This window comes from Pseudophryne corroboree, unplaced genomic scaffold, assembly GCF_028390025.1.
Source record: "Pseudophryne corroboree isolate aPseCor3 unplaced genomic scaffold, aPseCor3.hap2 scaffold_911, whole genome shotgun sequence".
Lineage (NCBI taxonomy): Eukaryota > Metazoa > Chordata > Amphibia > Anura > Myobatrachidae > Pseudophryne > Pseudophryne corroboree.
Window position 1 is genome coordinate 194886 of NW_026970491.1, and position 24224 is coordinate 219109.

The following is a 24224-nucleotide window of genomic DNA, read 5'->3' on the forward strand; positions in this document are numbered from 1 at the left end:
CCTGACTTCTCCCGTCTGCTTACTTTGTGCCTTCCAATGCACAATGCAAACTACAGGTAGTGCTGCAGGGCCCACACCCTTTTACTTGCCGTTCAGAGCTGCTCTGGAGCTGTTACAGTGCCCAGCTGCTGCAATAAATCAGCTTGAATGCTTCAGGGGATGGGGCATGGCCAACATGAGCCCCACACCAAAGGAGGGTGGGGTGTTTAATGCGAACTAGGGGTCATCCAAGCACCGCAAAAGGCCGCCATGCCCTGCACGCCCCTTTTCTCTTTTCATATGCAGATGAGGGTTGAAGCCAACTTTGACCCACTGCTTGGATGACATCACCGTATGCAAATCCGTCTTCTGCAGAACTTCCCCCAGGAATGCTTGCACTAGTTGTTGCATTTGGTTTGTTGTTTGGGGGTGCTTCAGTATTAGGCAGCCTTCTGCCCTCCCATGTTCATCTGAAAATATGTGTTCTCCCTGCAGTTGTTGTCCCCAGATGAGAGTTCCCTTGTGCTGCCTCAGTTGAATCTCCTTTACTTGACAGAGATGTGCATGAGCAGCGGCCCTCCCCAGCCCTATCCCAAATCATACTTATTTTGCATAGGAGATACCATGGTCATGAAGATTACTCTCCCAGGGTGAGGTTCATTCATTGCATTCTGGGTATGCTGACCCCTGTGATTTCCCCAAATGTGGGAAACGTGACTGCTTTATTTGTTGGTAGTGGGGGACTGTGTTTGTGTTTTCCTCTGATCTCTGGTAAAAGTCAGATTTCTTTGTTTCAGATCTTCCTCTAGCCTTGTTCTTCTTTCGAGAGTTTCCTTGTGCTGCCTCAGTTGGATCTCCTTCACTTGACAGGGGGGTGCCCGAGCAGCGACCCTCCCCAGCTCTAGCCCAACTCCTACTTACCTGCCAGGTGAGATACTATGATCATGAAGGTGCTTCTCCCAGGGCAAGGCTCACCCATTGCACTCTGGGTGTGCTGCCCCTGCGATTTCCCCAAATGTGGGAAACTTGACTGCATAATTTGTGTTTCCCCTGGTCAGGTCTCGTATAATTCAGATCTCTTTGTCTCAGGTCTCTCTCCTGCCTAGTTTGCTGTCTGTTTCCACTTCTCTTTTCTTGAGCCGCTCCCTTCTATGCCCTTGCGCACTATCCTGACTTCTCCTCCTTTCTGCTTACTTTGTGCCTTCCAACGCACAATGCGAACTACAGGTAGTGCTGCAGGGCCCACACCCTTTTACTTGCCTTACAGAGCAGCTCTGGAGCTGTTACAGTGCCCAGCTGCTGCAAGAAATCAGCTTGAATGCTTCAGGGGCTGGGGCATAGCCAACATGAGCCCCACACCGAAGGAGGGTGGAGGTGTTTAATGCAAACTAGGGGTCAGCCAAGTGCTGCAAAAGGCCACCATGCCCTGCACGCCTCTTTTCTCTTTTCATATGCAGACGAGGGTTGAAGCCAACTTTGACCCACTGCTTGGATGACATCACCATATGCAAATCTATCTGCTGCAGGCCTTCCCCCAGGAATGCTTGCACTAGTTGTTGCATTTGGTTTGTTGTTTGGGGGTGCTTCAGTATTAGGCAGCCTTCTGCCCTCCCATGTTCATCTGAAAATATGTGTTCTCCCTGCAGTTGTTGTCCCCAGATGAGAGTTCCCTTGTGCTGCCTCAGTTGAATCTCCTTTACTTGACAGAGATGTGCCTGAGCAGCGGCCCTCCGCAGCCATATCCCAAATCATACTTATTTTGCATAGGAGATACCATTGTTATGAAGATTGTTCTCCCAGGGTGCGGTTCATTCATTGCACTCTGGGTATGCTGACCCCTGTGATTTCCCCAAATGTGGGAAACTCGACTGCATTATTTGTGGTAGTGGTGGACTGTGTTTGTGCTTTCCTCTGGTCAGCTCTGGTAAAAGTCAGATTTCTTTGTCTCAGATCTTCCTCTAGCCTTGTTCTTCTTTCGAGAGTTCCTTTGTGCTGCCTCAGTTGGATCTCCTTCACTTGACAGGGGGGTGCCCGAGCAGCGACCCTCCCCAGCTCTAGCCCAACTCCTACTTACCTGCCAGGTGAGATACTATGATCATGAAGGTGCTTCTCCAAGGGCAAGGCTCACCCATTGCACTCTGGGTGTGCTGCTCCTGCGATTTCCCCAAATGTGGGAAACTTGACTGCATAATTTGTGTTTCCCCTGGTCAGGTCTCGTATAATTCAGATATCTTTGTCTCAGGTCTCTCTCCAGCCTAGTTTGCTGTCTGTTTCCACTTCTCTTTTCTTGAGCCGCTCCCTTCTATGCCCTTGCGCACTATCCTGACTTCTCCTCCTTTCTGCTTACTTTGTGCCTTCCAACGCACAATGCGAACAACAGGTAGTGCTGCAGGGCCCACACCCTTTTACTTGCCTTACAGAGCAGCTCTGGAGCTGTTACAGTGCCCAGCTGCTGCAAGAAATCAGCTTGAATGCTTCAGGGGCTGGGGCATAGCCAACATGAGCCCCACACCGAAGGAGGGTGGAGGTGTTTAATGCAAACTAGGGGTCAGCCAAGTGCCGCAAAAGGCCACCATGCCCTGCACGCCCCTTTTCTCTTTTCATATGCAGACGAGGGTTGAAGCCAACTTTGACCCACTGCTTGGATGACATCACCATATGCAAATCTATCTGCTGCAGGCCTTCCCCCAGGAATGCTTGCACTAGTTGTTGCATTTGGTTTGTTGTTTGGGGGTGCTTCAGTATTAGGCAGCCTTCTGCTCTCCCATGTTCATCTGAAAATATGTGTTCTCCCTGCAGTTGTTGTCCCCAGATGAGAGTTCCCTTGTGCTGCCTCAGTTGAATCTCCTTTACTTGACAGAGATGTGCCTGAGCAGCGGCCCTCCCCAGCCCTATCCCAAATCATACTTATTTTGCATAGGAGATACCATGGTCATAAAGATTGTTCTCCCAGGGTGAGGTTCATTCATTGCATTCTGGGTATGCTGACCCCTGTGATTTCCCCAAATGTGGGAAACTCAACTGCATTATTTGTGGTAGTGGGGGACTGTGTTTGTGTTTTCCTCTGGTCAGCTCTGGTAAAAGTCAGATTTCTTTGTCTCAGATCTTCCTCTAGCCTTGTTCTTCTTTCGAGAGTTCCATTGTGCTGCCTCAGTTTGATCTCCTTCACTTGACAGGGGGGTACCCGAGCAGCGACCCTCCCCAGCTCTAGCCCAACTCCTACATACCTGCCAGGTGAGATACTATGATCATGAAGGTGCTTCTCCCAGGGCAAGGCTCACCCATTGCACTCTGGGTGTGCTGCTCCTGTGATTTCCCCAAATGTGGGAAACTTGACTGCATAATTTGTGTTTCCCCTGGTCGGCTCTCGTATAATTCAGATCTCTTTGTCTCAGGTCTCTCTCCAGCCTAGTTTGCTGTCTGTTTCCACTTCTCTTTTCTTGAGCCGCTGCCTTCTATGCCCTTGTGCACTCTCCTGACTTCACCTGTCTGCTTACTTTGTGCCTTCCAACGCACAATGCAAACTACAGGTAGTGCTGCAGGGCCAACACCCTTTTACTTGCCTTACAGAGCAGCTCTGGAGCTGTTACAGTGCCCAGCTGCTGCAAGAAATCAGCTTGAATGCTTCAGGGGCTGGGGCATAGCCAACATGAGCCCCACACCGACGGAGGGTGGAGGTGTTTAATGCTAACTAAGGGTCATCCAAGCGCCGCAAAAGGCCGCCATGCCCTGCATACCCCTTTTCTCTTTTCATATGCAGATGAGGGTTCCAGCCAACTTTGGCCCACTGCTTGGATGACATCACCGTATGCAAATCCGTCTTCTGCAGACCTTTTCCCAGGAATGCTTGTACTAGTTGTTGCATTTGGTTTGTTGTTTGGGGGTGCTTCAGTATTAGGCAGCCTTCTGCTCTCCCATGTTCATCTGAAAATATGTGTTCTCCCTGCAGTTGTTGTCCCCAGATGAGAGTTCCCTTGTGCTGCCTCAGTTGAATCTCCTTTACTTGACAGAGATGTGCCTGAGCAGCGGCCCTCCCCAGCCCTATCCCAAATCATACTTATTTTGCATAGGAGATACAATTGTCATGAAGATTGTTCTCCCAGGGTGAAGTTCATTCATTGCATTCTGGGTATGCTGACCCCTGTGATTTCCCCAAATGTGGGAAACTCGACTGCATTATTTGTGGTAGTGGGGGACTGTGTTTGTGCTTTCCTCTGGTCAGCTCTGGTAAAAGTCAGATTTCTTTGTCTCAGATCTTCCTCTAGCCTTGTTCTTTTTTCGAGAGTTTCCTTGTGCTGCCTCAGTTGGATCTCCTTCACTTGACAGGGGGGTGCCCGAACAGCGACCCTCCCCAGCTCTAGCCCAACTCCTACTTACCTGCCAGGTGAGATACTATGATCAGGAAGGTGCTTCTCCCAGGGCAAGGCTCACCCAATGCACTCTGGGTGTGCTGCTCCTACGATTTCCCCAAATGTGGGACACTTGATTACATAATTTGTGTTTCCTCTGGTCGGCTCTCGTATAATTCAGATCTCTTTGTCTCAGGTCTCTCTCCAGCCTAGTTTGCTGTCTGTTTCCACTTCTCTTTTCTTGAGCCGCTCCCTTCTATGCCCTTGTGCACTATCCTGACTTCTCCCGTCTGCTTACTTTGTGCCTTCCAACGCACAATGCAAACTACAGGTAGTGCTGCAGGGCCCACACCCTTTTACTTGCTTTACAGAGCAGCTCTGGAGCTGTTACAGTGCCCAGCTGCTGCAAGAAATCAGCTTGAATGCTTCAGGGGCTGGGGCATAGCCAACATGAGCCCCACACCGAAGGAAGGTGGAGGTGTTTAATGCGAACTAGGGGTCATCCAAGCGCCGCAAAAGGCCGCCATGCCCTGCACACCCCTTTTTTATTTTCATATGCAGACGAGGGTTGAAGCCAACTTTGACCCACTGCTTGGATGACATCACCATATGCAAATCCATCTGCTGCAGGCCTTCCCCCAGGAATGCTTGCACTACTTGTTGCATTTGATTTGTTGTTTGGGGGTGCTTCAGTATTAGGCAGCCTTCTGCCCTCCCATGTTCATCTGAAAATATGTGTTCTCCCTGCAGTTGTTGTCCCCAGATGAGAGTTCCCTTGTGTTGCCTCAGTTGAATCTCCTTTACTTGACAGAGATGTGCCTGAGCAGCGGCCCTCCCCAGCCCTATCCCAAATCATACTTATTTTGCATAGGAGATACCATGGTCATGAAGATTGTTCTCCCAGGGTGAGGTTCATTCATTGCACTCTGGGTATGCTGACCCCTGTGATTTCCCCAAATGTGGGAAACTCGACTGCATTATTTGTGGTAGTGGGGGACTGCGTTTGTGCTTTCCTCTGGTCAGCTCTGGTAAAAGTCAGATTTCTTTGTCTCAGATCTTCCTCTAGCCTTGTTCTTCTTTCGAGAGTTCCCTTGTGCTGCCTCAGTTGGATCTCCTTCACTTGACAGGGGGTGCCCGAGCAGCAATCCTCCACAGCTCTAGCCCAACTCCTACTTACCTGCCAGGTGAGATACTATGATCTTCACTGTTAGGGCAATCAGGATGTGGAATTCCCTGCCTGGGAAGGTGGTAATGGCGGACTCTGTAATTGGATTTAAAAAAGGAATGGATACATTTCTGAATGAAAAAGCTATCCAAGGTTATAATACTTAAAATATCAACATGGTTAATCCGGGGGTAACATGAGTTATAGTAGCTAACTAGTCATAAAACATTATTCAGCAAGTATGTAGAATCATCACAACTTAAAACAGGTTGAACACGATGGGCAATTTGCCTCTATTCAACCTCAAAAACTATGTTACTATATGTTACTTTATTACTATGTTACTGTAGTATACAGAACACCACAATGTAATGAGCAGTGATAGTGAGCACTGATGAGGATACTAGAACTGACACTGAGCAGCAAGATGCAGCACTGGACTATTAGTAATGTACTGTAGTATGCTGAGCACCACAATGCAGCACAAGACAATGAGCAGTGATACTGAGCACTGATGAGGATACTACTGAGAACTGACACTGAGCAGGAGAGACACACTACTAGTATTACTGAGCAGCAATAAGTAACCACTGATACTGAGCACTGATATTGAGATTTCCACTGAGAGAACATAGCCACGTCCTCTCCGCTCTCTCTTCAATGCACGAGTAAAAATGGCGGCAACGCGCAGCTCTTTATATGGAATCCGAATCTCGCGAGAATCCGACAGCGGGATGATGACATTTTCCCTTGTTCAGGTTTTCCGAGTCAGGCGGGAACAACCGAGCCTGCCTCGGACCAGTGTAAACCACGTGGAGTTCGTCGGGAATTCGGTTCTCGGAGAACCGAACCCGCTCCTCTCTACCTTATACCCATCAATTTTTTTATTTTCAATCTAAGCCCCTGCAGTTTTCTGTAAGCATCTGCTTCGCTATGATGATCAACAAGTCACAAGGGCAAACACTCAGGGCTTGAGGCGTAGATCTTAGGACCAGCTGCTACAAGCATGGCAGAGGTGTCACTATCACTGGTGACACCCAGAGAGGTGGCGAGGGAGATTGTAATGCAGGGCGCGCAGATAAGCAGTGCAATGGTAAAAAGGAGGCATGGTTTCATAGGTAGGGGCGTGGCCTGGTGGCCTGAATCTACATTTTGTTGCTCCGGGTGTCCCGGGGGTTGGGGGCTGCACCCGGGGACTAGTGTGTGTGCGGTGCTGGCTCCTGCACAGTGACAGGGCATGGCCACCCAGCATGACGCCTCCATTCTTGACCATGCTGTAATTGCAGTCGCACTGCAGTTCAGCGTGATCATAAAAAATGGTGTAGCCTCCTGCTGGTGCAGACTGTATGTGCGCGCAGGAAGCCGCCACCATTTTTGTGATCACAGCGGCTGAATGTGATGTCATACAGCCGCTGTGACCACGCCCCCTGTGTCTCCTCCGTTGCAGACCCCATTTTGAAGCCTTGCCCCCGCACCGCTCCATCCCTGACTTGGAAATGGAGTGTTGCTGACCCCCCTCTCCCCCCCCCGCCCCGATTGACAGGCAGAGGCGATCGCATTCTCTGCGGGGTGCCGCAGAAAATGCAGGCACATGCGTATGCTGTTAGCAAATTTTGCAGTTGGATCGCTTATTGTGATTGCATTCCAACCTGAATCAGGCCCTATTACCTATCACAATGCGCTGCGGGCAGTACAAAATTGGGTTAATATAGGAGTAAAACTCCCAGACCTGTGCTCCTTAACTGTACCTGGTGGCTAGTGGAGCGGCTGCCCAGTAATCAGTGTCCACGCCAGTGCGCACACGGTCCACCCCCTACGGCCACGCTCCCCTTCATCAGCGGCCTCGTGATCCGGAAGGGCGGTGTGTGTGTGACTGACCTTAGGAAGAAACTGGAGCCTCCGCTGCAGTGACCCAGCAACCAGGGCACGGGAGTATACAGCGCCGCTGGGAGTGATGAAGCTGCAGTAAAGATGTCTATTAGACCTAGCCTGCTGCAGCCCTTGTAGATTCTCATAAAACAAGTTCTTCTTTTCTTGTCAAAATTAATAGCTAAGAATAGGCTGCCTGAGGCAGGCCCCTGTTAAGTGGCCTGCTACTGAAGGCACCAACTACAAACTGAGCTCCCTGTTCATGGAAGCGAGGTTATAGAGGAGGATGCGCTGAGCATCTTGGGAACAGTCAAAAGCTTTGAGCCGGTTGGTGCCTCAGATCAAGATCCTACTCTACACCCCAATGTGAATCCTTGTGGAGTCCAGTGTACCCCACAGAAGAAATTAATGTGTCACACCCATTGGCAGCAACCTTAGAATAGCTGCTGACGGGCACAATTGAGAAAGGAAGGGGGGGGGGGGACATTTGAATCCAGCACATAGATGCAATTCAAATATGTAATTTGTACCTTCCTATTTTAAAATATAATGGATGAACCTCACCCTGTGAGAACAATCTTCATGATCAAGAGATCTCATATGCAAAATAAGTATGAGTTGGGATAGGGCTGGGGAGGGTGGCTGCTCGGGCAGCCCCTCCCCCGTCAAGTTAAGGAGATTCAACTGAGGACGCACAAGGGAACTCTCGTCTGGGGACACCAACTGCAGGGAGACCACATCTGTTCAGATGAACATGGGAGGGTGGAAGGCTGCCTAATATTGAAGCACCATCAAATATCAAACCATATGCAACAACTAGTACAAGCATTCCTGGGGGAAGGTCTGCAGAAGACGGATTTGCATACGGTGATGTCATCCAAGATGTGGGCCAAAGTTGGCTGGAACCCTCATCTGCATATGAAAAGAGAAAAGGGGCATGCAGGGCATGGCGGCCTTTTGCGGTGCTTGGATGACCCCTAGTTCGCATTAAACACCCCCCACCCTCCTTTGGTGTGGGGCTCATGTTGGCCATGCCCCATCCCCTGAAGCATTCAAGCTGATTTCTTGCAGCAGCTGGGCACTGTAACAGCTCCAGAGCTGTTCTGTAAGGCAAGTAAAAGGGTGTGGGCCCTGCAGCACCACCTGTAGTTCGCATTGTGCGTTGGAAGGCACAAAGTAAGCAGACGGGAGGAGAAGTCAGGATAGTGCGCAAGGGCATCCTTTTCTCTTAGTCCGTAGAGGATGCTGGGGTCACATTAAGAACCATGGGGTATAGACGGGATCCGCAAGAGACATGGGCACTTTAAGACTTTCAAAGGGTGTGAACTGGCTCCTCCCTCTATGCCCCTCCTCCAGACTCCAGTTATAGGAACTGTGCCCAGGGAGACGGACATTTCGAGGAAAGGATTTATTGTTAAACTAAGGTGAGCATCTTACCAGCTCACACCTTAAGCATGCCGCAGAACGTGGCATTCAACAGAACACAAGCCAACGGCATGAACAATTGCAGCAAAAAGCTGACCAGAACCATAACATAACATGTGTATAACCACAAGTAATAACTGCAGACACAGTATGGACTGGGACGGGTGCCCAGCATCCTCTACGGACTAAGAGAAAAGGATTTACCAGTAGGTATTAAAATCCTATTTTCTCATACGACCTAGAGGATGCTGGGGTCACATTAAGAACCATGGGGTTATACCAAAGCTCTTGAACGGGTGGGAGAGTGCGTACGACTCTGCAGCACCGAATGACCCAACTTGAGGTTATCATCAGCCAAGGTATCAAACTTGTAAAACTTAGCAAAAGTGTTTACTAAATAGCTGCTCGGCAAAGTTGCAATGCCGAGACTCCCCGACCAGCTGCCCAGGATGAACCCACCTTTCTAGTAGAATGGGTCTTCACCTAATTCAGTAATGGCAATCCTGCCATGGAATGAGCATGCTGAATCTTACCACAGATCCAGCGCATAATGGTCTACATGGAAGCAGGACACCCAATCCTGTTGGGAGCATACAGGACAAACAGAGCCTCTGTTTTCCTAATCTGAACCGTTCTGGTGACATAAATTTTCAAAGTTCTGACCACAGCCAGAGACTTTGACTCAACGAAGGTGTCAGTGGCCAAAGGCACCATGTGGAAAGATGAACCACCTTCGGCAGAAATTGTTGACGTGTCCTCAATTCTGCTCTATCTTCATGAAAGATCAAATAAAGGCTCTTGTGATACTGCATGGTTTGTACTGTTTTCCATGTGCTCCCAGATCTTTCAAGCAAGTAGCATGGTCAAGAAAGTTCTGTTTGAAAAGAAACAACATTTACTGTCATTGTTATAGAATTTGGGAGAAAAAACAAGAAGAAATCTGCACTGTTGACGCACTGGACAGAATGAATGAATCATAAAATATAACCTTTATTAAGTATGTATTAAAATTGGATAAATATTAATATTATTATCCCAAACTGCAGTGAAACATAAATGTTAAAATCACAGAACTAACATACATGTGCATAAGAAGAATAAAGAGATGTGAAAAAAAGGTTTAAAAAGCGTGTCCGTGTGTGATTATTTTTGAAGGCACAACCCTGGCGGGGTTGTTTATATAGATATATATGTTGCTAATAATCACTTTCTAGCGTAATGTTATTAAATAGCTGTTAGTATCTATGTCGTCAGGTACCACTGGGTCGTATCCTATATACTCCCTTCACTCAATAGGGGTTACCTCCCGGGAAGCCATCCCCATTGGCGAATTTGTGGGGGTGATTGAGTATAACCGGTAAGCTAACCTCCAATTTGTGGGGTGCTTAGGTAGATGGGGATCACTTATTTCTCTGTGTCCCCTAAGACTATATTCCTAAATTCAATACCACAGGGGGATAGCTTTCTATATCGGATAAGGAATCACTTGATAGGGAAATCTCTATGGATCATGGAAAGATCATATTTATTAATATCCAAACTAAAAAAATGATGAATAGCTTTAATTTAGCTGTTTAGATATAGTTAATTGGCGAGATATACCAACAGGTGCGGTTGCCTTAAGGAATATGGCAATTCCAATATAAATAGCAGCCCTCCTTCATATAATCAGCCAGATCTTATTAAATCTGGTCCAGATATAGCCGTTCAGATATACTTAATTGACAACATATATCAATCGGTGGGGTTGCCTTAAGGAATATAGCAATTCCAATTCTCATATAAATAGCAACCTTCCTTCATATATTCAGCCAGATCTTATTTAATCTGATCTAGGCGTAGGCAATAATGCTTTCCTTAGAGGTATAGCCACCTCAATTCTTATTAAGAAGCAAAGTGTCTGTCATAATGGTTTATCCAATTCATCTAAGAAATAATATATTCCATGTGTCAGAGATTCATTACTCTCTATTTACACTGTTAAAGAGTTAATTCTTATTATGTTACAGTGTAATGAAATTATCATATAGGGAGATGTGGCAATTCCATGTGCTATATATATAATAACCCTTAGTGGTCCAGATTCCACAATGAGGAATTTTCTTATAAACCGCTGAAACACACAGCTGTTTGACTGACTTCCAAATATATCTATCTCACTTTGTAACAGTCTTATGATAGAGAAACTGTTACATATTCGGTCACTTAGTTATCTAAAGGTAAACAGACTCAGTGTGAGGGTAATATAATATATCAAATGCGCTGTCAATAATCGTGGTAACTGGTGTAATAATGTGGTATATTGAGTATGCTAGTAAGGCATATAACTGCTCTCCAGCCTTTAAGTGTTACCAATCAATTTGTTACACTGTAAAGGATTTATGGTGTCCTGTTAGGACATGCAGCTGCTAGGCTGACTCAAAGATTTATCCATTTGTAACAATTATGTAACAGTTATATACATGTTACTGGTATTACATAGAAATAGTATGACACAGGCCAGCAGTCCCATGTGTCTAGATTCCACAATAGGAGATTTTCTTTGTCTTATAAACTGCTGGAACACACAGCTGCTAGACTGACTTCAAATATATATATTACTTTGTAACAGTCTTATAGTAAAGAGACTGTTACACACTGTCATTTAGTTATCTCAAGGTTAGCAGATTCTGTGTGAGGATAGTGTTCTGTTAGAACATGCAGCTGCTAGGCTGACTCATAGAAAATGTATCCATTTGTAACAAATGACACATACAGCATTAAATTAATATCTATAGCAGCCCATGTGACATCTCTACTCTTATCATAATTGTCTGGTTATTGCCAATCTGGACAGCAGGAGTGATATATATTCACTAGTCCCAATATCCCATCATATAAATATACCCACACTGATATACTTTCTTATCAAGAGTTATTAGTAGCTATCTGTATGCACTTTAGACATTGTAATTGCTAAGTGACATCATATCTAGTGTATTCCTTTCTTATAGCTCAGCTTCTATTCCCTATTAGTGGAGACTAACAGCTAACATCATAATCATATATTTTTGTTTTATAACATTTCACATGAGTCAAATACACGCGGACACGCCGTGCCCTACACATGTGTTTCACTGCATCTATGGCAACTTACATTAAAGCTAACAAGAAAGCACACTCGTTCTGTCTTTAAACTGATAAAAGAAACCCCAATAATATGGGGCATACAAAAATTGAGATAAAACTCAGTTTTGCTCCTCTCCACGGAAATCTTTAATAAAAGGCGAAATATTTGTTAGTTCTGAAGAGAAACCAGAGCATGACCAAGATTCCACCTGTCGCCTGAGTGCCATGCCAGCAGTTCTCATTGAGCTCAAAGTGAGCACCCAATTTGAAAGAAAGAAAGCAGATTTCTCACCAGGCTTCCCCTAGCTATAAACATGGTTTGTACTCTTTTCCATGTGTTCCCAGATCTTTCAAGCAATTAGTATAGTCAAGAAAGTTCTGTTTGAAAAGAAACAAACATTTACTGTCATTTCTATGCAAATGAGCTTACATTAAAGCACACTCGTTCTATCTTTAAACAGATAAAATAAAACCCCAATAAGATGGGGCATGCAAAATTTGAGATAAAACTCAGTTTTGCTCCTCTCCACGGAAATCTTTAGTAAAAGGCGAAAGATTTGTTCGTTCTGAAGAGAAACCAGAGCATGACCAAGATTCCACCTGTCGCCTGAGTGCCATGCCAGCAGTCCTCATTCAGCTCAAAGTGAGCACCCAATTTGAAAGAAAGAAAGCAGATTTCTCACCAGGCTTCCCCTTGCTATAAGCATGGTTTGTACTCTTTTCCATGTGCTCCCAGATCTTTCAAGCAAGTAGCATGGTCAAGAAAGTTCTGTTTGAAAAGAAACAGACATTTACTATCATTGTTATACAAATAAACTTACATTAAAGCCAACAAGAAAGCACACTCGTTCTGTCTTTAAACTGATAAAAGAAACCCCAATAATATGGGGCATGCAAAAATTGAGATAAAACTCAGTTTTGCTCCTCTCCACGGAAATCTTTAATAAAAGGCGAAAGATTTGTTCATTCTGAAGAGAAACCAGAGCATGACCAAGATTCCACCTGTCGCCTGAGTGCCATGCCAGCAGTCCTCATTCAGATCAAAGTGAGCGCCCAATTTGAAAGAAAGCAGATTTCTCACCTGGCTTCTCCTTGCTATAAGCATGGTTTGTACTGTATTCCATGTGCTCCCAGATCTTTCAAGCAAGTAGCATGGTCAAGAAAGTTCTGTTTGAAAAGAAACAAACATTTACTGTAATTTCTATGCAAATGAGCTTTCATTAAAGCACACTCATTCTATCTTTAAACCGATAAAAGAAAATCCAAAAAGATGGGGCATGCAAAAATTGAGGTAAAACTCAGTTTTGCTCCTCTCCACGGAAATCTTTAGTAAAAGGCGAAAGATTTGTTCGTTCTGAAGAGAAACCAGAGCATGACCAAGATTTTCATCTGAAAATATGTGTTCTCCCTGCAGTTGTTGTCCCCAGATGAGAGTTCCCTTGTGCTGCCTCAGTTGAATCTCCTTTACTTGACAGAGATGTGCCTGAGCAGCGGCCCTCCCCAGCCCTATCCCAAATCATACTTATTTTGCATAGGAGATACCATGGTCATGAAGATTGTTCTCCCAGGGTGAGGTTCATTCATTGCATTCTGGGTATGCTGACCCCTGTGATTTCCCCAAATGTGGGAAACTCGACTGCATTATTTGTGGTAGTGGGGGACTGTGTTTGTGCTTTCCTCTGGTCAGCTCTGGTAAAAGTCAGATTTCTTTGTCTCAGATCTTCCTCTAGCCTTGTTCTTCTTTCGAGAGTTCCCTTGTGCTGCCTCAGTTGGATCTCCTTCACTTGACAGGGGGTGCCCGAGCAGCAATCCTCCACAGCTCTAGCCCAACTCCTACTTACCTGCCAGGTGAGATACTATGATCTTCACTGTTAGGGCAATCAGGATGTGGAATTCCCTGCCAGGGAAGGTGGTAATGGCGGACTCTGTAATTGGATTTAAAAAAGGAATGGATACATTTCTGAATGAAAAAGCTATCTAAGGTTATAATACTTAAAATATCAACATGGTTAATCCGGGGGTAACATGAGTTATAGTAGCTAACTAGTCATAAAACATTATTCAGCAAGTATGTAGAATCATCACAACTTAAAACAGGTTGAACACGATGGGCAATTTGCCTCTATTCAACCTCAAAAACTATGTTACTATATGTTACTATATTACTATGTTACTGTAGTATACAGAAAACCAAAATGCAATGAACAGTGATAGTGAGCACTGATGAGGATACTAGAACTGACACTGAGCAGCAAGATGCAGCACTGGACTATTAGTAATGTACTGTAGTATGCTGAGCACCACAATGCAGCACAAGACAATGAGCAGTGATACTGAGCACTGATGAGGATACTACTGAGAACTGACACTGAGCAGGAGAGACACACTACTAGTATTACTGAGCAGCAATAAGTAACCACTGATACTGAGCACTGATATTGAGATTTCCACTGAGAGAACATAGCCACGTCCATTCCGCTCTCTCTTCAAAGCACGAGTAAAAATGGCGGCAACAAGCAGCTCTTTATATGGAATCCGAATCTCGCGAGAATCCGACAGCGGGATGATGACATTTTCCCTTGTTCAGGTTTTCCGAGTCAGGCGGGAACAACCGAGCCTGCCTCGGACCAGTGTAAACAACGTGGAGTTCGTGGGGAATTCGGTTCTCGGAGAACCGAACCCGCTCCTCTCTACCTTATACCCATCAATTTTTTTATTTTCAATCTAAGCCCCTGCAGTTTTCTGTAAGCATCTGCTTCGCTATGATGATCAACAAGTCACAAGGGCAAACACTCAGGGCTTGAGGCGTAGATCTTAGGACCAGCTGCTACAAGCATGGCAGAGGTGTCACTATCACTGGTGACACCCAGAGAGGTGGCGAGGGAGATTGTAATGCAGTGCGCGCAGATAAGCAGCGCAATGGTAAAAAGGAGGCATGGTTTCATAGGTAGGGGCGTGGCCTGGTGGCCTGAATCTACATTTTGTTGCTCCGGGTGTCCCGGGGGTTGGGGGCTGCACCCGGGGACTAGTTTGTGAGCAGTGCTGGCTCCTGCACAGTGAAAGGGCATGGCCACCCAGCATGACGCCTCCCTTCTTGACCATGCTGTAATTGCAGTCGCACTGCAGTTCAGCGTGATCATAAAAAATGGTGTAGCCTCCTGCTGGTGCAGACTGTATGTGCGCGCAGGAAGCCGCCACCATTTTTGTGATCACAGCGGCTGAATGTGATGTCATACAGCCGCTGTGACCACGCCCCCTGTGTCTCCTCCGTTGCAGACCCCATTTTGAAGCCTTGCCCCCGCACCGCTCCATCCCTGACTTGGAAATGGAGTGTTGCTGACCCACCTATCCCCCCCCCGCCCCGATTGACAGGCAGAGGCGATCGCATTCTCTGCGGGGTGCCGCAGAAAATGCAGGCACATGCGTATGCTCTTAGCAATTTTTGCAGTTGGATCGCTTATTGTGATTGCAATCCAACCTGAATCAGGCCCTATTACCTATCACAATGCGCTGCGGGCAGTACAAAATTGGGTTAATATAGGAGAAAAACCCCCAGACCTGTGCTCCTTAACTGTACCTGGTGGCTAGTGGAGCGGCTGCCCAGTAATCAGTGTCCACGCCAGTGCGCACACGGTCCACCCCCTACGGCCACGCTCCCCTTCATCAGCGGCCTCGTGATCCGGAAGGGTGGTGTGTGTGTGACTGACCTTAGGATGAAACCGGACCCTCCGCTGCAGTGACCCAGCAACCAGGGCACGGGAGTATACAGCGCCGCTGGGAGTGATGAAGCTGCAGTAAAGATGTCTATTAGACCTAGCCTGCTGCAGCCCTTGTAGATTCTCATAAAACAAGTTCTTCTTTTCTTGTCAAAATTTATAGCTAAGAATAGGCTGCCTGAGGCAGGCCCCTGTTAAGTGGCCTGCTACTGAAGGCACCAACTACAAACTGAGCTCCCTGTTCATGGAAGCGGGGTTATAGAGGAGAATGCACTGAGCATCTTGGGAACAGTCAAAAGCTTTGAGCCGGTTGGTGCCTCAGATCAAGATCCTACTCTACACCCCAATGTGAATCCTTGTGGAGTCCAGTGTACCCCACAGAAGAAATTAATGTGTCACACCCATTGGCAGCAACCTTAGAATAGCTGCTGACGGGCACAATTGAGAAAGGAAGGGGGGGGGGGGACATTTGAATCCAGCACATAAATGCAATTCAAATATGTAATTTGTACCTTCCTATTTTAAAATATAATGGATGAACCTCACCCTGTGATAACAATCTTCATGATCAAGAGATCTCATATGCAAAATAAGTATGAGTTGGGATAGGGCTGGGGAGGGTGGCTGCTCGGGCAGCCCCTCCCCCGTCAAGTTAAGGAGATTCAACTGAGGAAGCACAAGGGAACTCTCGTCTGGGGACAACAACTGCAGGGAGACCACATCTTTTCAGATGAACATGGGAGGGCGGAAGGCTGCCTAATACTGAAGCACCATCAAATATCAAACCATATGCAACATCTAGTACAAGCCTTCCTGGGGGAAGGTCTGCAGCAGACGGATTTGCATACAGTGATGTTATTCAAGCAGTGGGCCAAAGTTGGCTGGAACCCTCATCTGCATATGAAAAGAGAAAAGGGGCGTGCAGGGCATGGCGGCCTTTTGCAGTGCTTGGATGACCCCTAGTTCTCATTAAACACCCCCACCCTCCTTTGGTGTGGGGCTCATGTTGGCCATGCCCCATCCCCTGAAGCATTCAAGCTGATTTCTTGCAGCAGCTGGGCACTGTAACAGCTCCAGAGCTGTTCTGTAAGGCAAGTAAAAGGGTGTGGGCCCTGCAGCACCACCTGTAGTTTGCATTGTGCGTTGGAAGGCACAAAGTAAGCAGACGGGAGGAGAAGTCAGGATAGTGCGCAAGGGCATCCTTTTCTCTTAGTCCGTAGAGGATGCTGGGGTCACATTAAGAACCATGGGGTATAGACGGGATCCGCAAGAGACATGGGCACTTTAAGACTATCAAAGGGTGTGAACTGGCTCCTCCCTCTATGCCCCTCCTCCAGACTCCAGTTATAGGAACTGTGCCCATGGAGACGGACATTTCGAGGAAAGGATTTATTGTTAAACTAAGGTGAGCATCTTACCAGCTCACACCTTAAGCATGCCGCAGAACGTGGCATTCAACAGAACACAAGCCAACGGCATGAACAATTGCAGCAAAAAGCTGACCAGAACCATAACACAACATGTGTATAACCACAAGTAATAACTGCAGACACAGTATGGACTGGGACGGGTGCCCAGCATCCTCTACAGACTAAGAGAAAAGGATTTACCGGTAGGTATTAAAATCCTATTTTCTCATACGACCTAGAGGATGCTGGGGTCACATTAAGAACCATGGGGTTATACCAAAGCTCTTGAACGGGTGGAAGAGTGCGTACGACTCTGCAGCACCGAATGACCCAACTTGAAGTTATCATCGGCCAAGGTATCAAACTTGTAAAACTTAGCAAAAGTGTTTACTAAATAGCTGCTCGGCAAAGTTGCAATGCCGAGACTCCCCGACCAGCTGCCCAGGATGAACCCACCTTTCTAGTAGAATGGGTCTTCACCTAATTCAGTAACAGCAATCCTGCCATGGAATGAGCATGCTGAATCTTACCACAGATCCAGCGCATAATGGTCTACATGGAAGCAGGCCACCCAATCCTGTTGGGAGCATACAGGACAAACAGAGCCTCTGTTTTCCTAATCTGAACCGTTCTGGTGACATAAATTTTCAAAGTTCTGACCACAGCCAGAGACTTTGACTCAACGAAGGTGTCAGTGGCCAAAGGCACCATGTGGAAAGATGAGCCACCTTCGGCAGAAATTGTTGACGTGTCCTCAATTCTGCTCTATCTTCATGAAAGATCAAATAAAGGCTCTTGTGATACTGCATGGTTTGTACTGTTTTCCATGTGCTCCCAGATCTTTCAAGCAAGTAGCATGGTCAAGAAAGTTCTGTTTGAAAAGAAACAAACATTTACTGTCATTGTTATGCAAATAAACTTACATTAAAGCTAACAAGAAAGCAAACTCGTTCTGTCTTTAAACTGATAAAAGAAACCCCAATAATATGGGCATACCTCCCAACTTTGTCGGCTCGCAAAGAGGGACACACGCGCGGCGAAGTCGCGCGCGCTCCCAAAAAGGGTGTGGCCTAAGTAAAAGGGGGCGTGGCTTCGCGGGAGGACCCGCGATCGCGAGTCACGCCCCCGTTTTCGGCACTGAGCGGGCATGCCCAGCGCTCTGTGAGCCGCTGGCATGCCACCTCTCCCTCTGACTTCAGTGAATAGACGCTGTGCGCATGCGCACAGCGTCTATTCACCGCTGCTCTGCTAAGCAGTGCAGCGACAGACAGAGCCTCCCAATTGTCCTCCCCACCGCGGGACACTGCGGCCCGCAGGTGGGACAGCGGGACAGTCCCCAAAAAACGGGACTGTCCCGCGAAAATCGGGACAGTTGGGAGGTATGATATGGGGCATGCAAAAATTGAGATAAAACTCAGTTTTGCTCCTCTCCACGGAAATCTTTAGTAAAAGGCGAAAGATTTGTTCGTTCTGAAGAGAAACCAGAGCATGACCAAGATTCCACCTGTCGCCTGAGTGCCATGCCAGCAGTCCTCATTCAGCTCAAAGTGAGCACCCAATTTGAAAGAAAGAAAGCAGATTTCTCACCAGGCTTCCCCTTGCTATAAACATGGTTTGTACTCTTTTCCATGTGCTCCCAGATCTTTCAAGCAATTAGTATGGTCAAGAAAGTTCTGCTTGAAAAGAAACAGACATTTATTGTCATTGTTATGCAAATAAACTTACATTAAAGCTAACAAGAAAGCACACTCGTTCTGTCTTTAAACTGATAAAAGAAACCCCAATAATATGGGGCATGCAAAAATTGAGATAAAATTCAGTTTTGCTCCTCTCCACGGATAATCTTTAATAAAAGGCGAAAGATTTGTTCGTTCTGAAGAGAAACCAGAGCATGACCAAGATTCCACCTGTCGCCTGAGTGCTGTGCCAGCAGTCCTCATTCAGATCAAAGTGAGCGCCCAATTTGAAAGAAAGCAGATTTCTCACCTGGCTTCTCCTTGCTATAAGCATGGTTTGTACTGTATTCCATGTGCTCCCAGATCTTTAAAGCAAGTAGCATGGTCAAGAAAGTTCTGTTTGAACATAAATAAACATTTACTGTCATTTCTATGCAAATGAGCTTACATTAAAGCACACTCATTCTATCTTTAAACCGGTAAAAGAAACCCCAAAAAGATGGGGCATGCAAAAATTGAGATAAAACTCGGTTTTGCTCCTCTCCACGGAAATCTTTAGTAAGAGGCGAAAGATTTGTTCGTTCTGAAGAGAAACCAGAGCATGACCAAGATTTTTATATGAAAATATGTGTTCTCCCTGCAGTTGTTGTCCCCAGATGAGAGTTCCCTTGTGCTGCCTCAGCTGAATCTCCTTTACTTGACAGAGATGTGCCTGAGCAGCGGCCCTCCCCAGCCCTATCCCAAATCATACTTATTTTGCATAGGCGATACCATGGTCATGAAGATTGTTCTCCCAGGGTGAGGTTCATTCATTGCATTCTGGGTATGCTGACCCCTGTGATTTCCCCAAATGTGGGAAACTCGACTGCATTATTTGTGGTAGTGGGGGACTGTGTTTGTGCTTTCCTCTGGTCAGCTCTGGTAAAAGTCAGATTTATTTGTCTCAGATCTTCCTCTAGCCTTGTTCTTCTTTCGAGAGTTCCCTTGTGCTGCCTCAGTTGGATCTCTTTCACTTGACAGGGGGGTGCCCGAGTAGCGACCCTCCCCAGCTCTAGCCCAACTCCTACTTACCTGCCAGGTGAGATACTATGATCATGAAGGTGCTTCTCCCAGGGCAAGGCTCACCCATTGCACTCTGGGTGTGGTGCCCCTGCGATTTCCCCAAATGTGGGAAGCTTGACTGCATAATTTGTGTTTCCCCTGGTCGGCTCTCGTATAATTCAGATCTCTTTGTCTCAGGTCTCTCTCCAGCCTAGTTTGCTGTCTGTTTCCACTTCTTTTTTCATGAGCCCCTCCCTTTTATACCCTTGTGCACTATCCTGACTTCTCCTCTTGTCTGCTTACTTTGTGCCTTCCAATGCACAATGCAAACTACTGGTAGTGCTGCAGGGCCCACACCCTTTTACTTGCCGTACAGAGCAGCTCTGGAGCTGTTACAGTGCCCAGCTGCTGCAAGAAATCAGCTTGAATGCTTCAGGGGCTGGGGCATAGCCAACATGAGCCCCACACCGAAGGAGGGTGGAGGTGTTTAATGCGAACTAGGGGTCATCCAAGCGCCGCAAAAGGCCGCTATGCCCTGCACGCCCCTTTTCTCTTTTCATATGCAGACGAGGGTTGAAGCCAACTTTGACCCACTGCTTGGATGACATCACCGTATGCAAATCCATCTGCTGCAGGCCTTCCCCCAGGAATGCTTGCACTAGTTGTTGCATTTGGTTTGTTGTTTGGGGGTGCTTCATTATTAGGCAGCCTTCTGCCCTCCCATGTTCATCTGAAAATATGTGTTCTCCCTGCAGTTGTTGTCCCCAGATGAGAGTTCCCTTGTGCTGCCTCAGTTGAATCTCCTTTACTTGACAGAGATGTGCCTGAGCAGCGGCCCTCCCCAGCCCTATCCCAAATCATACTTATTTTGCATAGGAGATACCATGGTCATGAAGATTGTTCTCCCAGGGTGAGGTTCATTCATTGCATTCTGGGTATGCTGACCCCTGTGATTTCCCCAAATGTGGGAAACTCGACTGCATTATTTGTGGTAGTGGGGGACTGTGTTTGTGCTTTCCTCTGGTCAGCTCTGGTAAAAGTCAGATTTATTTGTCTCAGATCTTCCTCTAGCCTTGTTCTTCTTTCGAGAGTTCCCTTGTGCTGCCTCAGTTGAATCTCCTTCACTTGACAGGGGGGTACCCGAGCAGCGACCCTCCCCAGCTCTAGCCCAACTTCTACTTACCTGGCAGGTGAGATACTATGATCATGTAGGTGCTTCTCCCAGGGCAAGGCTCACCCATTGCACTCTGGGTGTGCTGCTCCTGCGATTTCCCCAAATGTGGGAAACTTGACTGCATAATTTGTGTTTCCCCTGGTCGGCTCTCGTATAATTCAGATCTCTTTGTCTCAGGTCTCTCTCCAGCCTAGTTTGCTGTCTGTTTCAACTTCTCTTTTCTTGAGCCGCTCCCTTCTATGCCCTTGCGCACTATCCTGACTTCTCCCGTCTGCTTACTTTGTGCCTTCCAATGCACAATGCAAACTACAGGTAGTGCTGCAGGGCCCACACCCTTTTACTTGCCGTTCAGAGCAGCTCTGGAGCTGTTACAGTGCCCAGCTGCTGCAAGAAATCAGCTTGAATGCTTCAGGGGCTGGGGCATAGCCAACATGAGCCCCACACCGAAGGAGGGTGGAGGTGTTTAATGCGAACTAGGGGTCATCCAAGCGCCGCAAAAGGCCGCCATGCCCTGCACGCCCCTTTTCTCTTTTCATATGCAGACGAGGGTTGAAGCCAACTTTGACCCACTGCTTGGATGACATCACCATATGCAAATCCATCTGCTGCAGGCCTTCCCCCAGGAATGCTTGTACTAGTTGTTGCATTTGGTTTGTTGTTTGGGGGTGCTTCAGTATTAGGCTGCCTTCTGCCCTCCCATGTTTATCTGAAAATATGTGTTTTCCCTGCAGTTGTTGTCCCCAGATGAGAGTTCCCTTGTGCTGCCTCAGTTGAATCTCCTTTACTTGACAGAGATGTGCCTGAGCAGCGGCCCTCCCCAGCCCTATCCCAAATCATACTTATTTTGCATAGGCGATACCATGGTCATGAAGATTGTTCTCCCAGGGTGAGGTTCATTCATTGCATTCTGGGTATGCTGACCCCTGTGATTTCCCCAAATGTGGGAAACTCAACTGCATTATTTGTGGTAGTGGGGGACTGTGTTTGTGCTTTCCTCTGGACAGCTCTGGTAAAAGTCAGATTTATTTGTCTCAGATCTTCCTCTAGCCTTGTTCTTCTTTCGAGAGTTCCCTTGTGCTGCCTCAGTTGGATCTCTTTCACTTGACAGGGGGGTTCCCGAGCAGCGACCCTCCCCAGCTCTAGCCCAACTCCTACTTACTTGCCAGGTGAGATACTATGATCATGAAGGTGCTTCTCCCAGGGCAAGGCTCACCCATTGCACTCTGGGTGTGGTGCCCCTGCGATTTCCCCAAATGTGGGAAGCTTGACTGCATAATTTGTGTTTCCCCTGGTCGGCTCTCGTATAATTCAGATCTCTTTGTCTCAGGTCTCTCTCCAGCCTAGTTTGCTGTCTGTTTCCACTTCTTTTTTCATGAGCCCCTCCCTTTTATACCCTTGTGCACTATCCTGACTTCTCCTCCTGTCTGCTTACTTTGTGCCTTCCAATGCACAATGCAAACTACAGGTAGTGCTGTAGGGCCCACACCCTTTTACTTGCCGTACAGAGCAGCTCTGGAGCTGTTACAGTGCCCAGCTACTGCAAGAAATCAGCTTGAATGCTTCAGGGGCTGGGGCACAGCCAACATGAGCCCCACACCGAAGGAGGGTGGAGGTGTTTAATGTGAACTAGGGGTCATCCAAGCGCCGCAAAAGGCCGCCATGCCCTGCACGCCCCTTTTCTCTTTTCATATGCAGACGAGGGTTGAAGCCAACTTTGACCCACTGCTTGGATGACATCACCGTATGCAAATCCATCTGCTGCAGGCCTTCCCCCAGGAATGCTTGCACTAGTTGTTGCATTTGGTTTGTTGTTTGGGGGTGCTTCAGTATTAGGCAGCCTTCTGCCCTCCCATGTTCATCTGAAAATATGTGTTCTCCCTGCAGTTGTTGTCCCCAGATGAGAGTTCCCTTGTGCTGCCTCAGTTGAATCTCCTTTACTTGACAGAGATGTGCCTGAGCAGCGGCCCTCCCCAGCCCTATCCCAAATCATACTTATTTTGCATAGGAGATACCATGGTCATGAAGATTGTTCTCCCAGGGTGAGGTTCATTCATTGCATTCTGGGTATGCTGACCCCTGTAATTTCCAAAATGTGGGAAACTCGACTGCATTATTTGTGGTAGTGGGGGACTGTGTTTGTGCTTTCCTCTGGTCAGCTCTGGTAAAAGTCAGATTTATTTGTCTCAGATCTTCCTCTAGCCTTGTTCTTCTTTCGAGAGTTTCCTTGTGCTGCCTCAGTTGGATCTCTTTCACTTGACAGAGGGGTGCCCGAGCAGCGACCCTCCCCAGCTCTAGCCCAACTCCTACTTACCTGCTAGGTGAGATACTATGATCATGAAGGTGCTTCTTCCAGGGCAAGGCTCACCCATTGCACTCTGATTTCCCCAAATGTGGGAAGCTTGACTGCATAATTTGTGTTTCCCCTGGTCGGCTCTCGTATAATTCAGATCTCTTTGTCTCAGGTCTCTCTCCAGCCTAGTTTGCTGTCTGTTTCCACTTCTTTTTTCATGAGCCCCTCCCTTTTATACCCTTGTGCACTATCCTGACTTCTCCTCCTGTCTGCTTACTTTGTGCCTTCCAATGCACAATGCAAACTACAGGTAGTGCTGCAGGGCCCACACCCTTTTACTTGCCGTACAGAGCAGCTCTGGAGCTGTTACAGTGCCCAGCTGCTGCAAGAAATCAGCTTGAATGCTTCAGGGGCTGGGGCATAGCCAACATGAGCCCCACACCGAAGGAGGGTGGAGGTGTTTAATGCGAACTAGGGGTCATCCAAGCGCCGCAAAAGGCCGCCATGCCCTGCACGCCCCTTTTCTCTTTTCATATGCAGACGAGGGTTGAAGCCAACTTTGACCCACTGCTTGGATGACATCACCGTATGCAAATCCATCTGCTGCAGGCCTTCCCCCAGGAATGCTTGCACTAGTTGTTGCATTTGGTTTGTTGTTTGGGGGTGCTTCAGTATTAGGCAGCCTTCTGCCCTCCCATGTTCATCTGAAAATATGTGTTCTCCCTGCAGTTGTTGTCCCCAGATGAGAGTTCCCTTGTGCTGCCTCAGTTGAATCTCCTTTACTTGACAGAGATGTGCCTGAGCAGCGGCCCTCCCCAGCCCTATCCCAAATCATACTTATTTTGCATAGGAGATACCATGGTCATGAAGATTGTTCTCCCACGGTGAGGTTCATTCATTGCATTCTGGGTATGCTGACCCCTGTGATTTCCCCAAATGTGGGAAACTCGACTGCTTTATTTGTGGTAGTGGGGGACTGTGTTTGTGCTTTCCTCTGGTCAGCTCTGGTAAAAGTCAGATTTC

At 47.2% G+C, this 24224-nt stretch overlaps 25 non-coding genes across 25 annotated transcripts; 18 read left to right on the forward strand and 7 right to left on the reverse strand.

The window, feature by feature from the left end:
* Window positions 1-578: 578 nt before the first annotated feature.
* LOC135045581 (U1 spliceosomal RNA) lies at window positions 579-743 on the forward strand. The gene has a single exon (XR_010238004.1). It is a non-coding gene; the product is annotated as a U1 spliceosomal RNA (small nuclear RNA).
* A 149-nt stretch (window positions 744-892) lies between these two features.
* On the forward strand, window positions 893-1055 carry LOC135045674 (U1 spliceosomal RNA). The gene has a single exon (XR_010238089.1). It is a non-coding gene; the product is annotated as a U1 spliceosomal RNA (small nuclear RNA).
* Window positions 1056-1729: 674 nt separating this feature from the next.
* LOC135045658 (U1 spliceosomal RNA) lies at window positions 1730-1893 on the forward strand. The gene has a single exon (XR_010238073.1). It is a non-coding gene; the product is annotated as a U1 spliceosomal RNA (small nuclear RNA).
* A 152-nt stretch (window positions 1894-2045) lies between these two features.
* Window positions 2046-2208, forward strand: LOC135045582 (U1 spliceosomal RNA). Its single transcript, XR_010238005.1, has one exon. It is a non-coding gene; the product is annotated as a U1 spliceosomal RNA (small nuclear RNA).
* Window positions 2209-2882: 674 nt separating this feature from the next.
* LOC135045643 (U1 spliceosomal RNA) lies at window positions 2883-3046 on the forward strand. Its single transcript, XR_010238058.1, has one exon. It is a non-coding gene; the product is annotated as a U1 spliceosomal RNA (small nuclear RNA).
* Window positions 3047-3198: 152 nt separating this feature from the next.
* Window positions 3199-3361, forward strand: LOC135045587 (U1 spliceosomal RNA). The gene has a single exon (XR_010238010.1). It is a non-coding gene; the product is annotated as a U1 spliceosomal RNA (small nuclear RNA).
* A 671-nt stretch (window positions 3362-4032) lies between these two features.
* On the forward strand, window positions 4033-4196 carry LOC135045666 (U1 spliceosomal RNA). The gene has a single exon (XR_010238081.1). It is a non-coding gene; the product is annotated as a U1 spliceosomal RNA (small nuclear RNA).
* A 152-nt stretch (window positions 4197-4348) lies between these two features.
* Window positions 4349-4511, forward strand: LOC135045601 (U1 spliceosomal RNA). The gene has a single exon (XR_010238020.1). It is a non-coding gene; the product is annotated as a U1 spliceosomal RNA (small nuclear RNA).
* Window positions 4512-5182: 671 nt separating this feature from the next.
* Window positions 5183-5346, forward strand: LOC135045655 (U1 spliceosomal RNA). The gene has a single exon (XR_010238070.1). It is a non-coding gene; the product is annotated as a U1 spliceosomal RNA (small nuclear RNA).
* Window positions 5347-11974: 6628 nt separating this feature from the next.
* LOC135045629 (U5 spliceosomal RNA) lies at window positions 11975-12090 on the reverse strand. Its single transcript, XR_010238045.1, has one exon. It is a non-coding gene; the product is annotated as a U5 spliceosomal RNA (small nuclear RNA).
* A 275-nt stretch (window positions 12091-12365) lies between these two features.
* Window positions 12366-12481, reverse strand: LOC135045610 (U5 spliceosomal RNA). Its single transcript, XR_010238026.1, has one exon. It is a non-coding gene; the product is annotated as a U5 spliceosomal RNA (small nuclear RNA).
* Window positions 12482-12767: 286 nt separating this feature from the next.
* LOC135045625 (U5 spliceosomal RNA) lies at window positions 12768-12883 on the reverse strand. Its single transcript, XR_010238041.1, has one exon. It is a non-coding gene; the product is annotated as a U5 spliceosomal RNA (small nuclear RNA).
* A 270-nt stretch (window positions 12884-13153) lies between these two features.
* Window positions 13154-13269, reverse strand: LOC135045624 (U5 spliceosomal RNA). The gene has a single exon (XR_010238040.1). It is a non-coding gene; the product is annotated as a U5 spliceosomal RNA (small nuclear RNA).
* A 144-nt stretch (window positions 13270-13413) lies between these two features.
* LOC135045594 (U1 spliceosomal RNA) lies at window positions 13414-13577 on the forward strand. The gene has a single exon (XR_010238016.1). It is a non-coding gene; the product is annotated as a U1 spliceosomal RNA (small nuclear RNA).
* A 4820-nt stretch (window positions 13578-18397) lies between these two features.
* Window positions 18398-18510, reverse strand: LOC135045636 (U5 spliceosomal RNA). The gene has a single exon (XR_010238051.1). It is a non-coding gene; the product is annotated as a U5 spliceosomal RNA (small nuclear RNA).
* Window positions 18511-18796: 286 nt separating this feature from the next.
* Window positions 18797-18913, reverse strand: LOC135045638 (U5 spliceosomal RNA). Its single transcript, XR_010238053.1, has one exon. It is a non-coding gene; the product is annotated as a U5 spliceosomal RNA (small nuclear RNA).
* Window positions 18914-19183: 270 nt separating this feature from the next.
* Window positions 19184-19299, reverse strand: LOC135045618 (U5 spliceosomal RNA). Its single transcript, XR_010238034.1, has one exon. It is a non-coding gene; the product is annotated as a U5 spliceosomal RNA (small nuclear RNA).
* A 144-nt stretch (window positions 19300-19443) lies between these two features.
* Window positions 19444-19607, forward strand: LOC135045652 (U1 spliceosomal RNA). The gene has a single exon (XR_010238067.1). It is a non-coding gene; the product is annotated as a U1 spliceosomal RNA (small nuclear RNA).
* Window positions 19608-19759: 152 nt separating this feature from the next.
* On the forward strand, window positions 19760-19922 carry LOC135045590 (U1 spliceosomal RNA). The gene has a single exon (XR_010238013.1). It is a non-coding gene; the product is annotated as a U1 spliceosomal RNA (small nuclear RNA).
* A 674-nt stretch (window positions 19923-20596) lies between these two features.
* Window positions 20597-20760, forward strand: LOC135045606 (U1 spliceosomal RNA). Its single transcript, XR_010238022.1, has one exon. It is a non-coding gene; the product is annotated as a U1 spliceosomal RNA (small nuclear RNA).
* Window positions 20761-20912: 152 nt separating this feature from the next.
* Window positions 20913-21075, forward strand: LOC135045672 (U1 spliceosomal RNA). Its single transcript, XR_010238087.1, has one exon. It is a non-coding gene; the product is annotated as a U1 spliceosomal RNA (small nuclear RNA).
* Window positions 21076-21746: 671 nt separating this feature from the next.
* On the forward strand, window positions 21747-21910 carry LOC135045642 (U1 spliceosomal RNA). The gene has a single exon (XR_010238057.1). It is a non-coding gene; the product is annotated as a U1 spliceosomal RNA (small nuclear RNA).
* A 152-nt stretch (window positions 21911-22062) lies between these two features.
* LOC135045592 (U1 spliceosomal RNA) lies at window positions 22063-22225 on the forward strand. The gene has a single exon (XR_010238015.1). It is a non-coding gene; the product is annotated as a U1 spliceosomal RNA (small nuclear RNA).
* Window positions 22226-22899: 674 nt separating this feature from the next.
* Window positions 22900-23062, forward strand: LOC135045664 (U1 spliceosomal RNA). The gene has a single exon (XR_010238079.1). It is a non-coding gene; the product is annotated as a U1 spliceosomal RNA (small nuclear RNA).
* Window positions 23063-24034: 972 nt separating this feature from the next.
* On the forward strand, window positions 24035-24198 carry LOC135045657 (U1 spliceosomal RNA). Its single transcript, XR_010238072.1, has one exon. It is a non-coding gene; the product is annotated as a U1 spliceosomal RNA (small nuclear RNA).
* The last annotated feature ends 26 nt before the right edge of the window (window positions 24199-24224 follow it).